This window comes from Notamacropus eugenii, chromosome 7 (genome assembly GCF_028372415.1).
Source record: "Notamacropus eugenii isolate mMacEug1 chromosome 7, mMacEug1.pri_v2, whole genome shotgun sequence".
NCBI classification, from domain to species: Eukaryota; Metazoa; Chordata; class Mammalia; order Diprotodontia; family Macropodidae; genus Notamacropus; species Notamacropus eugenii.
The window spans coordinates 166485970-166501648 of NC_092878.1; the positions used below are offsets into that span (position 1 = coordinate 166485970).

The 15679-nt window shown below is 39.1% G+C and overlaps 1 long non-coding RNA gene across 1 annotated transcript in view; it reads right to left on the reverse strand.

The window, feature by feature from the left end:
- Positions 1 to 15679, reverse strand: part of LOC140514946 (uncharacterized) — a 93995-nt gene that overhangs the window by 40802 nt on the left and 37514 nt on the right. The window contains exon 2 of the long non-coding RNA XR_011970780.1: positions 5807 to 5831. This is a non-coding gene — a long non-coding RNA (uncharacterized lncRNA). The remainder of the gene's footprint in view (positions 1 to 5806; positions 5832 to 15679) is intronic.

Consider the following 15679-nt stretch of genomic DNA (forward strand, 5'->3'; position numbering starts at 1 on the left):
TTGTTCTAATTATTTTGTCACCAGCAAAGAACGAAACAATCCCTACCCTCAAGGTGCTTATATTCAATCATCAGGGAACTTTAGGATGATGGGGCCCAGCAGAAGGGAGGTTGGACAGACCTCCATCTCAGAAGGAATGGAGCTGTGGACTTCCTTCTCCTCCAGCTCCAGTGAAGAAACAAATGGAAAGGGGGAGTACAAGATGGGCAAGCACCCTCGGGTGGTGGGAATGGTCTTGTCTTTACTTCAGAGAATGGATAACTCTGCAGGAGAGAGGGGCTGAAGACTGCACAGCCCTGCCTTACTTATATCCAATTCACTTGCAAATCAAGACATCACCCTCCTGACGTCATTGGACCTCTTTGAGAAGGAAGAGTGAACTACAATTTCAGAGAGTGGCAGACATTGGGTAGCTCAGAGATGAGGAATTTTCTAAGCTCTTGCCTCCCAAATGAAAGACAATCAAGTGGAACCATTTTGCATATTGACCCATGGGTCAGGTGCCCCCTTGCAAGGGACAGGTCCCCAATCTCAGCACTATTGCCCCTGCTCTGGTAGCAGACTCAGTAACAGTTCAAGATAAACCTTGTGAGTAAGCCATCCACCTGGCCCAGAGTGGAAAGGAAATAATGGCTGTGGGGGTGGTGAGCCTCCATCAGCATATGAACTACACAGGGAAGCTAAGTCATTTCCCAGAGTCTATACAAGTTCTAGGTAGAAAAAGCTTCCATCTCCTGTGGTAGAGGGGAAGGGAAGGGAGGCGGGGGCAGGAGAGCACAGATGGCCACAGAATTATGTAACCACGTCAAAATAGATCTTGGTTTATAAAAGCAGGACATAATGAAGAATCACTTTTGTTGGATGAGCTCAAATGAAGGGAAATGAGCCTCACACAGGGCCAGTATTTATGGTAAAGGCAAAACACACACACATACACGTACATACACACACCCCAAACAAAAGATGAACTTTGCATGTTCCTAAAAGTTTACAAGGGTTGTGTTTTTTTATGACCATGTGTTTGTTTATATGTCACTAAACCCTAACTTTTGTCACCATCGAAATCTTGTATGGTTCCAAAAGCTATAGGACCCTTCCATCCTAGCAAAATCCATTTTGTCTGGCATCTGTCCATCTCAAGTTCACAGCACCTTAAAGGTGGTGGGGCAGGGGGGAGATATGAGAAATCATGGAGACCAGTTAGCTATTTTGTCAGGAAAGAAAAGTGAGGCCTGGAGGAGGAAAACGATCTGCCTATGATCGTGCAGTTCATTAAACAGAGTCACTTCTAGAATCCAAGAGTCCTGACTCACTTAAAGTTTTCTTCTATGGCTCAATCTGTAATGCTGAGGCCAAGGACACAAAAGAAGATTATTTTCAGTCTGAAGAAAGGGCTGTCATCACTGAGATGATGAGTCAATCTAGAAGGCTCAGAGAAGAGCACCATCACTTTAAAGACTGAATGTAGCTTGAGGGCCCCAGCCCATCTACAAGCCAGCTGCGTGAAACTGAGAGCCCCAACTACAATTCCACACTGGGGTTGATCATAAAAGTTCCCAGCTACTTTATGAGATCACCCTCTTCTCCAGATGTTACGATGGCTAGAGGGCTTTGTCCACTTGACCTATGGTTCTCTGCATCATCAGCCCCTCCCCTGCTTTTCTCCAACACCCTTTCCATGCTCAAATTGTTCTCTCTGACAGGACATTTTCTTCATTTCCTGAAAGTTTATGCCTCTAGAAGGCTTCAAAAGTTTTTAATTTGGGGAAGAATGGTCCCCAATAATGTTCAGGAGTGGGAAACACACATAAAAGACAGATTTCATATCTCCTGATCACAGCAGAACAAACAACTCACCCATGACCACCACTTTGAGGCCTCACCACCCTGTTTTTCTTCTACCTGGAACGTGGTTCTAGAAGTATGTAACTCAACATCATCTTTTGTCCTTCCCTTTCTAATGACGTCTCTCCATTCCACAGAGTTCTAGAGACAGAACACTCTTGAGTTGGGCAGCACCAGCTTTAGAAAAGGCTATTGGAGAACTTTCCAAGCAAGGTCAGAAGCATCATTTTGACCCTAAAGCAAATAACACCTTGCATTGCTATTCAATGGTACATCTGTTTCCCTGATGTCAGTGCCTTGGGACTAAGCACCATACAGGTTGCTTTCTGTACACACACACACACACACACACACACACACACACACACACACACACACACACACACACTCACTGTCAGTCCTACACCAGTAGACAGTCAAAAAAGATTTGTTGGATTGAAGAAATAGCTAGAGAACACAAATGGAAAGGAATCCTGGAGGAATAAGATCATCTGGCCCAAGAAGAGGAGCCCAGTGGTGTTCAAATGTCAGCTTCCATACACCAGGGGAGCCAGGATTTCATTGGTCTGAGTGCTAGCTCAACCATGGTACTTCCTAACCCATCAAGGACTTTTCCATCCTGAGCATTTCTTACTCAAATTCCTTCCATCTTTCATTTGTTTGTCCATTGTTCTCAAAGAGGACCCATGACATCCTTCCATGAGACCCCTACAGAGGACTGACCTGCCATGCTGGAGGCTTCCCCCTGGACCTTGGAAGATTTCCTAGATCTCAGAGCAGCTCTCCAGCTGTTGACTGATTATCCTTCATTCTCACTCTACATGTCCCTTTGCACAGTACTTTGCACAGAGCTAGGATTTTTATATAGCTTTAAGGTTTGTGAAATGCTTTACATGTAGTATTTCCTTTGATTGTCTCTGAGGAAGTAGGTTCTAATATTATTCCTACTTAACAAATGAGGAAACTGAGTCTAAAAAAAGTGAAGTGACTTCTTCAGGACTACACAGCTAAGTATCTGAGGCAAGATTCCAACTCCGATTTTTCTGATGCCAAATCTAGCACGCAATCCAGCATACCACCTAACTGCCTCAACTTCTCACTCATTGATGACTTTTTACTGCTTCCTCATTGGGTTGGTTTTATCATGAGAATGAGGTTGATAGATGGACCCCTGTGGCACATGGATGCTTCTCAGATATGAAAGGAAGATATTTCCCTCCAGTGCACTGAATACATTGCCTGTCGCCCCTGACGTCTCTGTTTTCTTTACCTACCCCTAGTTTCCCTACTGATATTGATTTTTTAAGGGTCATTAGCTAGGAAGCAATCACCAAATCTAGTTGTTTTAATCAAATTCCATCTATCTCGTGTCTATAGAATTTGACCCTATTGATAATCTCTTCCTTGTGAACACTCTCATCTCTTTTGTATTCAGAGATATGGTTCTACTTCTCTAAATATTCCTTCTCTGGCTCCTTTTCCTCTTCCAAATCTGTTAAAATGGATATTTCCCCCAATGTTGTCTTCTTCTCTTCTCTTTTCTCACTCTGCACTTTCTTTCCATTAATAATCTCATTCACTCCTGGAAAATTCGACTGTGATTGCTACATAAATACCTTTTACACCTATGTCACCAGCCCTGATATCTCTTGTATTTCTAGTGCCTGCAGGCATCTCTAGTTGGATATCCCACTGGAACATCCAATTGGAAATGTTCAAAGTTGAGTTTGTTCTGTCACTCCCAATCTTGTTGCTTTTTCTGACTCCATTGTTTCCAACAGTGGTACCACCATTGACTCTGCAAGTTGAGAACTGGGTTTTGTCTTTGATTTTTCCCACTCCCTAAACTCTCATCTCCAGTTGACTGCCAACTACATCTAGGCTTACTCCATAAAGTCTCTCACATTAGCTCTCTCCCCTCATCACCACTGAACATCTTCATATCACCATCTTTAACTACCATGATAATTTCCTAGGTCAGTTGCCAGCCTCAACTTTCTTCCCCTTCTAATTTATCACTCACATATTTCTTAAACTATTATTACAGACTTTCTTATGTTCTTCTTATGTTCAGATCTACTTATGCATATTCAGGGAAGACTAGCACTTCTGGTGTGCAAGTTTACTAAGCCCTTTTCAGAGCTACTCATCTACCATTGGTGTCGACCTTTCCACCCAATTCTCACTTGTGGCTCCAAGAAGTTGTAAAAGGTGCAGTGGCTGTACTCCAGTAAAGCTGTCTTGGCAAATGGGTTAAACCAGGTTGAGCATAACTGACAGGACTCAAACCTGTCAGTGAGTTAGGGAGATGTGTACCCCAAATACGTGAAGACTCTTCCTTGTGGAACAGGTGGATAAGAACAGTTTCTTCCAACAATCATAAAGGTGGCTGAAACAGGCACTGTGGAGTATTTAAAGCTCTATCAGACACTGAAGATACAAGGATCATCCACTATATCCTCAGGCCATCACCAGTTCTGACTTTGGTCCTGCCACTGGACTCTGATGAGTCAGGAAGAGAGAATGCGAGGCTGACAACTTTGTTCAACCCTGCTTCACTTAAATCTAATTCATGTGCAAGTCAAAGCATCATCTGTGATGTTATTGGTCCTCTTTGAAATGAAAGCTGAACCTCCCAGGCCACCGAGTAAAGGTCAGTTGGCCACAGCCAGATAGTGCCTGGGATACACTGCTAACTTCTGACATCAATGTCAACATGTATAAGAGTAAGCCCACTAGAAACCTATGTAAAACCTCTACAGAGGTTTTATGGAACAAATAAATGTGTGTGTGGTTTTTTTAAAAATGAAACACTTATTAAGTTCTTTCTATGTGTCAGGCACTGGAGATATTAATATAAGAAGCAAACAGGATAATTTCTGTTTTCAAGAATTCTACCAAGACAACATATATAAAAGAGTGGTGGCCAGGAAAATATGATTGTGACAGGGAAAGACAGAGACAACAATTTCAGCATATAAAAAGGCATGGTTAAGGGAAATCATCCTCCCTTGTGAAAGAAGGACCTACTGCAATGTTCCACCAAAGTTGGTGTTCTTTCAATCATGTCTGACTCTTTGTGATCCCATTTAAGGTTTTCTTGGTAAAGATATTGGAGTGGTTTGCTATGTCCTTTTCCAGCTAATTTTACAGAGGAGGAGACTGAGGCAAACAGTGTTTAGTGACTTGCCCAGCATTATAAAACTAGTAAGTGTCTGAGGCCAGATTTGAACTAAGGAACTTCTAACTTCAGACCTGGCTTTTTATCCCTTGTGTGACCTAGATGCCATTCCACCAAAGTAGCAATGTCTCTTTCTCTTGCCTTACTCAAAGCAGCAATGTCTCTTTCTCTTGCCTTACTCAAGGTATATGCCAATTAAAAGCCAGAATATTGAAGTTAAAACACACACACACACACACACGCACACGCACGCACAACACACATGATGAGCAGATCACAGAGATGCAAATATTATTCTAATACATTTGTTCAATGCTGAGACATTTACTCAAGTTTGTTCTATAGGCACCCAACCACCAGTCAGAGTTCAGATTTGGCTTAAAGCACAAGGGTCAACGATATAGTTTGCTCTGCATTGTGAGACACAAATTCATCTCCAGGCAGACTCCAAGAGACACACTATCGAATGTTCCTCCAAATTGTTTATCTCTCTTAGCCTTAAAGATTTCATCATCCCCATGGATGAATACCCATTAATCACCTAGGTTGGAACTATAAAAAGGGAAATGACTCTAAGCTCACTTACTCTTAATGCACATTATGATAACACCTCATTGAGTCATGATTGCTGAAAAATTAATTTTAGAACATTAGTAATTTTCCCAAATGATTAAAATATTTCCTTAACAAGTCTGAGACTTTTAAATATTAACAATTTCATAGAACTATTTGCTTTTTAAAAATTGGGTGTTTCTTCTGATTTAACCTCATTGTACTTACAAATATATTCCTGTCTCCTCCTGCCCTGGTAACAAAAAAGAAAAAAAAAAGAAAAATAGCAAATCAGTAAAACTAAAAAAGAAATTGACCAAGTCTAACAGCAAATGCAATGCTCCATACACAGAGTTCCCTACCTGTGCAAAGAAGGCAATAAGGTATATTTTCCCCTCTTTTTCAGAACCAAGCTTGAGTATCATAATGATAGAGATAGTCATTTCATGTTCTATATTTGTGCTATTGTGTATCTTCCCTTTTATGCTACTATAGACATCATGTTTATCCTTTCCCTGCTTCTGCTAATTTCATTTGTCTTTAATTCAAATAAGTGTTTGGAGGTTTCTCAGTATCCATCATTTTCACAATTGCCTGTGGTGCAATCATATTCCACTATAATCCTACACGAGAGTTTTAGACTGTTTCTAGTTGATGAGCTCCTACTTGGTTTCCAATGGAAATTTCCCAACCTTTCTGCTACAAAAAGTGCTGCTGGAAATATTGTGGGAAATTTCTAGCTTTGATTTCCTTGGGATATATGGGATGGTATCTTTGGGTCAAATGATCATGGAAATTTTCATTGTATTCCAAATCATTTTACAGAATGGTTGGACCAAGTTACTTCTCCACTGGTAACATAATATTGTACTTGTCTTTTCACAACCCATCCAGAATTGATTTTTTTCCTCTTTGTCAATTTCTTAGATATGAGATGAAACCTCAAAATTATTTTGAATTGCATTTCTTTTGTTGTTAGAAATTTGGAACAGTCTTTATTATGACTGGAAAGTGTTAGCAATTCTTCTGAGAACTGTTTACTTAAATATCTAGATGACTTTTCCATTGGGAATATAACTAGATCTAATAAAGGTGTCCCAAAGGTCTTAAAGCACTGACTTTTGGGTCACCCTACATATTTGTGCTATTTCTTTAATAATTTTGAGTTTCTTCTAATCAGAGATATTTAATGCAAAGATTTTTTCCCAATTGATAGTGTCCCTTCTTATTCTAGTTAAACTGATTTTGTTTATGCAAAAGTTATTAAATTTTCTGCAATCTAACATATTTATTTTATATTTTGTGATGATATAGCCCTTGTTTTATTAACAATTTGTTTTGCCATGGATGAAAAGGGAATCTCATTTCTTTCTGTCCTAGTTTCTTTATGTTATAACTTTTAATATTTTTGCTTCATATTTTTATTGCTTAACACAATGCCAGGCATATAACAGGTGCTTAATAAATTCTTCCTGAATGAGTGATTGATAGCACATATCCATTTTGATCTTACTATCTTAAAATGGTGTAAGGTATTGATCGGACCCTAATTTCTGCCTTCCTAGTTTTTCCACAAATAATTTATAAGAGGTCCTGATCAGTGTAGATAATATATCCCTGAAAGTATATATATATATATATATATATATATATATATATGTGTGTGTGTGTGTGTGTGTGTGTGTGTGTGTGTATACACATATATGTATACACACACACATATATATATATTCAACTTCATGCTGCTAAAGTGAAAGTTATATATAAAATGTAGTAATTGGTTTCCGTCCAGTGGCAATATGAAGTGTACATTTGAATAATTTCATAATTCCATGGGAGACATCATTAACATTAATCAGGTACTTTCTAACTTTACCTAATGCTAGGTAATTAAGATGGATTGTTTCTGATTCTTTCTAATCTATTCTATTGATCCATTTTTCTATTTTTTAAAAAATCAATACCAAATAGTTTTGATGGTTACTATTTAATAGTGTAGTTTGATACCAGGAAGTGCCATTATCTCCCTCATTACTAACTTTTCTTTTCTTATTATTTCCCTTGGGATTCTAGAACTTGTACTTCTTCAAAATAACTTTGTTATTATTTTATCTAATTCTAAAAAATACACCCATGACACTTCGAATGGTATAATACTTAATCTATAGATTAACTTAGGAAGTATAATCATTTTACTATATTGTTAGGCATAGTCCAGCCATAAGCACTGTCATTTCAATATTTGAGTGATCTATTCCTTTAAAGACTGTTTTGTAATTGTGTCTACATAGATATTGATGCCAAGAAATGTTGAATATTTTGTGGTTATTTTGAATGTGATGCTTCCTTCTGTGATTGCATTCTGTATTTTATCATCGCTATATTGAAATGTCATTGTTTTTCTAGGCTTATTTTGTATCTTCTTCTTTTCTGAAACTGCTGATTGTCTTGATCATTTTCTTTGCTGATTCTCTAAGGTATTCTAAGTAAGCCATCATGTTGGTAGTAAATAAGGAGAGTTTACTATTCTCTTTAGTTTCTCTATATTTTTGTCTTTAATTTCTTTGTCTTACGGCTTTCAATAGCATTTCCAAAACACTTTCAAAAAATGGCAAAGTAAGCAATTGTCCTGTATGTATTAGGAAACTTTCCAGTGTTTTCCTACTGTTAGTAATACTAGCTTTTGGTTTTAGATACAGGATTTTTATTATAGCTTTTTAATGCACCTTCTACACTATGGTTTGTGGAATATTCAGCTTAAATGAATATTGTACTTTTAATAATAATAACAATAACAGCTATAAAATAACAATAATAAAATGACTAACATTAGTATACTACCTATTATGTATCAGGCACTATGCTAAAGTGCTTTTCAAATATAATTTCATTTGATCATCACAACAAGGTGAAGTAAGTGTTATTATTATCCCCTTTTTATGGATGAGGAAATTGATGCTGATTGAGTTTAACTGACTGACACAGGGTCACAGAGATAGTAAGTATCTGGATCAGATGTGAATTCAGGTCTCCCTGACTCAAGACCTGCACTCTTTTCACTATAGTGCCCAGCTGCTTTTATCAAAAGATTTTTCTGCATTGACTGAAACCTCAGTAATTATGTTCTTTGTGTTCCCAAAGCTGAACCATCCTTGAATCTGTGGTATAAATTAAATTAGATCATAGTAAGTAGGGTTTTAGAGCTATTACTTTAGAATTTTTACTCAGATTTTATTTAAAATATTTTAATTTTTTTTGAGACTTTTGGTATCTATTTCTCTTTCTTTGCTTTATCATACCTGGTATAGGTATTTGTCAAATTTTTGTGGTACAGAGTTCTTTCTCAGTTTCTGTGAATTGGTTAGGTAGCACATCAATTGAATAGTAAATTAATTGTTCTTTAAATTCTGGGTAGAATTTCCTGGAAATAAATCCGGACTAGAGCATTCCCCCACCTTCACCCTACCCTCTATTTTAGTGGTTCCTTTACTGCAAGTCCAATTCCTTTCTCTGAAGTTGAATTGTTTAAGATCTCTTTTTGATGCTGTTAATTGAATATTTCATATTTTTGTTGAAAATCTTCTATTTCTTTCAAATATTCAATTTTCTGGCATGTAAATACGTACAGTAAGTTAAGCTTTGGCTTGAAAAACTCTCCTCTGACTTTTCAGAGGGTCAATTCTCTTCCTGAGAGTGAGAAACAACAATCTGTTTTCACTTTATTACTTTTCATTTCTTCTCTGTTATGATTTCACCCTTTTCTTTTTCTTTTTCCTCCAGTAATTTGCAAAAAGGGCCACCCCATTATCAGACACTATGGGAAAGGAGATGAGAGTGGATGATGATGACAAATGTGAAGACAGAAATATGTGTAATAATATTGGAATAGGAGAGCAACAATATGGTACATTAGATGCTAGACCTCAAAAGAAATAAATTATGTTCCACAAGGAGAATATTTGCTGCTGGCTCTGCAAAATGACAGACTCCCCTCTCCAAGTCAATTCTCCTTCCACATTGCCCTTGAAACCATCCTGTCATCTTTTCCAAAAGATTACAACCTTATTCATCCCCTCTTTGTCTCTAATATTCACCCTTTCCCTATATACTGGTTCTTTCCCTGCCTTCAAACATGGCTGTGTATCCTGAGTTAGAAACAAAACCAAAGAAACTTCACGGGTCATTCCATGACCTCAAGCTATCACCACATATCTCTTTCTTTTTTCTCAAACTCCTACAAAGATTGAAAAAATCTGTGATTGCTAACTACTTCTGCTTTCACTCCTCTATATCTTCAGGGTGAAATACAAATTCCTCTATCACTCACATTCTGGTCTCTTCTTACCTGTCTAGCCTTCTCAAACTTAATTTTCTTCAGTGAATTAAATGATCCAGCAACAATGGGCATCTTGACATCCCTCAAACATGATGCTCCATCTGTTCCTCCCCACCCCCGCCCCTTGACTGACTGTCCCTCGTGCTGATAATTCTCTCCTTCCTCACCTCTACCTTCCAACTTCCCTGGTTTTTTTCAAGACTTAGCTGCAATTCCACCTTCTTGCAGGAGACCTTTCCACCCACCCACCTCAACTGCTAGTGCCTTCTCTCTAAGGTTAGTTTTCATTTACAATGTAGATATCTTGTATGTCCATGCTTGTTGGCATGCTGTCTCCTTCATTACACCTTAAGCACAAGGAGCTCTCATTGCCTTTCTTTGCCACCCTCTTCCTCTTTGCCAGCACTAAGCACAGAGTGTAGAATATAGAAAGCATTTCTTCTTGCAGATTGAAACACTCTTCAACCCTCTACTATCTAGTTTCTGACTCTATCTAGGAAGAAATGCCATTATTATCCTCACTCTACAGTTTAGGTATCTGAGGCAGACCGAGGTTCAGGGACTTCCCCGTGGTCACGTAGCTCTAGAAAGTGTCTGAGGTAGGGGGAGCTAACTCTAGACTTAGTGCTCTACACATTGTGCTACCAACCTGTGTTACATAGAGACTTTCTGCATCTTCAGAAGAGTTGGTAGGGGTATCTTCTCATGTCTCTCCTTCAGGACCATGATTAAATGTTTTGTGGTCACTCTTTCCATTTAAATTATTGCAGTAATCATGTGTATGATTTTCTTGGCTCTGATTATTTCACTCTGCATCAGATTGTGTAAACCTTTCCATGATGCTGTAGTCATCATATTCATATTTTTTTACAGCACAGTAATATTCCATTTCATTTATACCATGAGTTTAACCATTCCACAATTGATGGGTGTCTACTTTGTTTCCCATCTTTTGCTACCACAACAAGTGCTGTTGCAGCAACTTCTTATCACGAGATCTGCTTGTCTTTTCTTCAGTCCTCTTCTGATATATTTGCCATTTTTTTGCCACTCACTCTTCCTGGAAATTCACTGTTCCCTGGACTTTCATAACACTGCATTCTCCTCCTATCCTCTAAACTACTCCTTCTCCAAATTCTTTGCAGGTTCCTCACTTAGATCATGGCTTCTATCTGTGGGTGTCCCCCCAAGGCTCTGTCTCAGGTCCACTGTTTTCTTCTTTCTACTTCCCTCTTTGTGATCTCATGAGGTCCTGTAGGCTGAGTCATTGCAATGATGCCAGTGAAGTCAATGGTGCCCAGATCTTCATATCCAGTCACAGTCACTTCCCCAATCATCAGCCCTACATCACCAATCAACTATTCACCATTTCCTACTGGTTGTGTTGGAAACATATTAAACTCAACATTCTCATAACTTAAATCATTCTCTTTCCCCTCAAAAAAAGCTCATTCTTCTACCAAACTTCCTATTTCTGTTGAAGGCATCATTATTCTTTCAGTCTTCTAGGTTCGTAACCTTGCTACTTTCCTCAACTTCTCCCTTTCTGTCACTTCACATATCCAAGCAGTTGTCCAATCAGACTCTTTGGATCTCCACATCACCTTTTGCATCATCTTTTTTTCCTGCTCACATGGGGACCTCCTTGGCTCTATCCTCCATCGCTTGTCACCTACATTGATGTAAATCCTCCACACTGACCTCCTTGCCTCATTTCAGCCATCCTCCACTGCCATCAAAACAACTTTTCTTAAGCACATAACTGAACAACTCACTGGATTCCAATGGCTCTCTTTTACCTGTAGAAAAAACAAACTTACTTGTTAAATCCCTTCACAGTCTGGTCTCAGTTTAGACTTCTAGCCTCACTGTACATGAGTACAATATACCCTTCCTACAATCTGCTATCCAACCAAACTGGCCTTCTTTGTTTCTCACAAATATCTTCATGCTTTTACAATCATTGTCCTCCAGGTTTGGAATGCACTTCTTCTTCACCTCCATCTCATAGACTCTCTCTTTTCATTAAGAGCACAGCTCAAGCCATTCCTGATGCCCTCCCTCTCAAAATATTTTGATTTATTTTTTATTCATTCTTTTTATATTTATTTCATATGCATGTGCTTCTTGTCTTGACCTGTTACAATGTAATCTTGGGAGTAGGGATCATCCCATTCATTGGATTTTTGTTTCCATTATCTATCACAGTTCCTAGCACATAGTAGGTGCTTAATCCATGTGTGCTGTTTGCCTGGGTTGGTGTGTTTTTTTTTTTTAATTTTAGCTATTCATCTTATATTTATATCCAAGTTCACTATTTTTCCATTCAGATGTAAGAGGCTATATATTCTTCATCTTCAAGCATACATACATGGATTATTTATAAATAAACACATATGCCCATGTACATACACATATGCAATGACATCTTCTGTTGCCCAATTGGCACACCAAGCCTAGGGGATGCAATTAAGTGGACTCAGCTCTATTTATGTCTCCCTGTTAGTATTCTGGTGAGCTCTAGTAACAAATGAAATACATTTTTCTCTCACTAGAATATTAACTATACCAGAGTATATAGAGCCAAAACAGTCCTCAAGGGTCACCTATTTCAGTCCCATCATCTTATCAGGGAGAACCAAGGCCCAGATTGTTTAAGAGACTTGTCTTAGTTCTGAGATTTTCCTTCTTTGCTTCCTCCCCTCCTCCCCTGCTTCACTCCTTTCCTTTCTTCCTTCCCTCCTTTTCTCATTCCATCTGTCTTTCCTTCCTTCTTTCCCTCTTCCCCTCCTTTCATCCTTCCTTTCCCCTTCTCTCCTTCCTTCCTTTCCTCTCTTCTCTCCTTCTTTTTTTACTTCTACTTTTCCTCCCTGTTTCCATCTTTCCTTCCCTCTTCTTCTCCTTTCCTCCTTCTTCCTCTTCTTTCTTCTATTCTTCATTTTTTCTTCTCCTCCTTCCTTATTTAACTCCTTTATTTTCTTTCTCCCTTTGTTCTGTACTTACTTTTCCTCTCCTTCCCTCTCCTTTCCTCCTGTATTTCAATCTTTTTCTGCCTTCCTTTTTTCCTTCCCTCTTCCTTTTCTTGCTTCTTTGCTTTCTTCCTTCCTTCCTTTCTTCCTTCCTTTCCTCCTTCCTTCCCTTCCATCTTCCTTCCTTCATTCCTTCCTTCCTTAACTTCTCCTTTCCTTCCTTCTTTCTTCCCTCCTTCACTCTCTCCCTTTGTCTCATTTGTCTTTCAGTTTCCAATGCCATTTTTCTTCCTTTCTTGGTCTCAAGCAAACTGTTGTGATCCACCACCTTGCTTTTGAGAACTATTCTAAAAAACAATCTGACTCCTCTGACCATCTGGCTTCCTTCTTTACCTTGAACCCATGAGCTGTCTGAAGGTGGAGTGATTCACAATAGAGACTTTTGTGATATCTTACTGGTCTACTATATTGTCTGGGTGTCAATATTAGTCAGATGGAGTAGTACTGGGGAGTGGGGGAGTAGGGATGTAAGGTAGGAAATGATGAGATATATGAGATGTTGTCATAATGAGTTACCATTGGCATATGCACAGAATACATACATTTAGTTTATTCTTCTCTTTGTTGTTTGAGATTTGGCCTTCCTATGTTACCCAAGCCAAAACAGTGGCCATGGCCTCAAGTGGACCCAATCTCACTGCTAATTGGCACTAGAGCTTTGATTTGCCCCATTTCTAAACAGGGACGGTAGTTGCCTATTTAATGAACCATTCAATCAAAAACATCTATTAAGTACCTACTATGTGCCAGGTACTGCCTGGTAGTCTCCATTTCCCAGGGATTCTCCATATTGATATCAGACTTCCTGTGGACTTGTGATATTCTTTAGTCTTACTGTAGCTCACAACTCCTGAGTTCAAGGAATCTACCCACCTCAGCCTCTTCCAGTGGCAGAAACTTACAGCTATGCACCACCACAACTGGCATAGTTTGTGTGTTTGTTTTTAAGATTTTCCAGTCACATAGTGAGAGTGAGGAATGACCAATGGAAGGTCTGCATTTTTATTCATCTCCATGCTATATCATGAGGCCATAAGAAACCTCTAATATGTTGGGTGAACCCTTTGTAGTAAATTGAGGAAAGGGCAAAAACAGGAATCCCCAAGGATGGACAGGCAGGGATAGCTCCCCTCCCATCAAATGAAGCAATCACATCAATGAGATCAGAGTTGCCCCAGAGTATCAGTGCCCTTTTGTTGGCTATACACTCTGAAGGATACAGAGACAAAGCATATGAAGAAAAGTGCAAGGTTAAAAAAATAATAAAGGGAGTCACCCATTCATTTTAAAATTCCAAGACTACTCAAAATAACAGCAACTTGGCAACTAGAAATCACTCTACCAGGCAATGGGTTTGAGCTTCAAGTGTCTTTTATCAGAAGCTGATTGTTCAGCTAGTATGGTCTCTGGTATACAGATATAATCACCCTTTGAAGTTAATTTGGCAAATTTAGGCTCCCATCAGCTTGAGGGAGATGTGAAATTAAACAAGAAACTGGTACAAGGATTTGTGGTTTCAGGAGCCAAGATGGTGGAGTGATCATTAATTACTATCTCCTCCCCATGTTGATCTTGAAGGGCCCAGAGAATATCTCCCCAAGAAAAATCCTGGAACAGTGGGAGAAGCAGAAGGGGAAAACAGTCTCTTAACCCATGAGGCTATGAAAATCACTAAGGAGGGTCCCTCTTGCAGTAGCTGAAGTGGACCAGTGCAGAACCAGAGCTGTCCCAGACAGCCCCACTTCAACAAAGCAGGAGAAAATTCTGAGCCTCAGGGGGGTGAAGCCCAAGACTGCCAACACCAGGAACACAAGCATGCCTCAGCACCCCAGGGGAATCAGGAAGACAATAGCACAGGCAGGATCAGCCACCATTGAGCTTGCCTATGCACTAGCACATCAGAGGAGACCTCCTGTAGCCAGACCACCTCTCCCCCACACTTAATGCAGCTAGCTCCAGGGCAACTCCAGGGAAACCCAAAAACACCTCACTTGGCCTCTGCTTTCAAACACCAGCCAGCTCAGCACCAGATAAGCTGCAGCACTTTAGCTTCTAGCCAAAAGAACCAGAGAAGAACAAGACACAAAGCCTTAAGTTCTAGTCACAAGAACTGTGGGACAGAGCTCCCTATTCCTCAGACACATAAATCTATTTTAAAAGCCAGGAAAAGGGTGATTATCATGAGTAAGAAGCAAAGCAGAAAAGAAAAGATCATGGCATCTTTCTATGGGGACAAGGACCAAAACATGAATACTGAAGAGGTGAGCATTGAGACTGTACTCCCATCTGAAACTTCATAAGGGAATATGAACCGGTCTAAAGCACAAAGAGCCTTCTTGGAAGAGCTCAGGAAGGATTTTAAAAGTCAAATTAGAGAAATAGAAGAAAAACTGACCAATGATTTTAAAAATATGAAAAAAGAAATCACAGAAGAATTTAAAAGGACAGTTGGACAAATGGAAAAGCAAGGACAAAACCTAACTGAAGAAAGTAGCTCCTTAAAAGGAACAACTGGAAAGATGGAAAAGGAGATGTTAAAGCTAACTGAAGAAAACAATTTCATAAAAATTAGAATCAGTCAAGTAGAAGCTAATAACTCTATAAGACATCAAGAATCAGTCAAACAGAATCTAAAGAATGAAAAGACAGAAGAAAATGTAAAATATCTAACTGGAAAAACAACTGACCTGGAAAATAGATCCAGGAGAGAAAAATCTAAGGATTATTGACCAAATG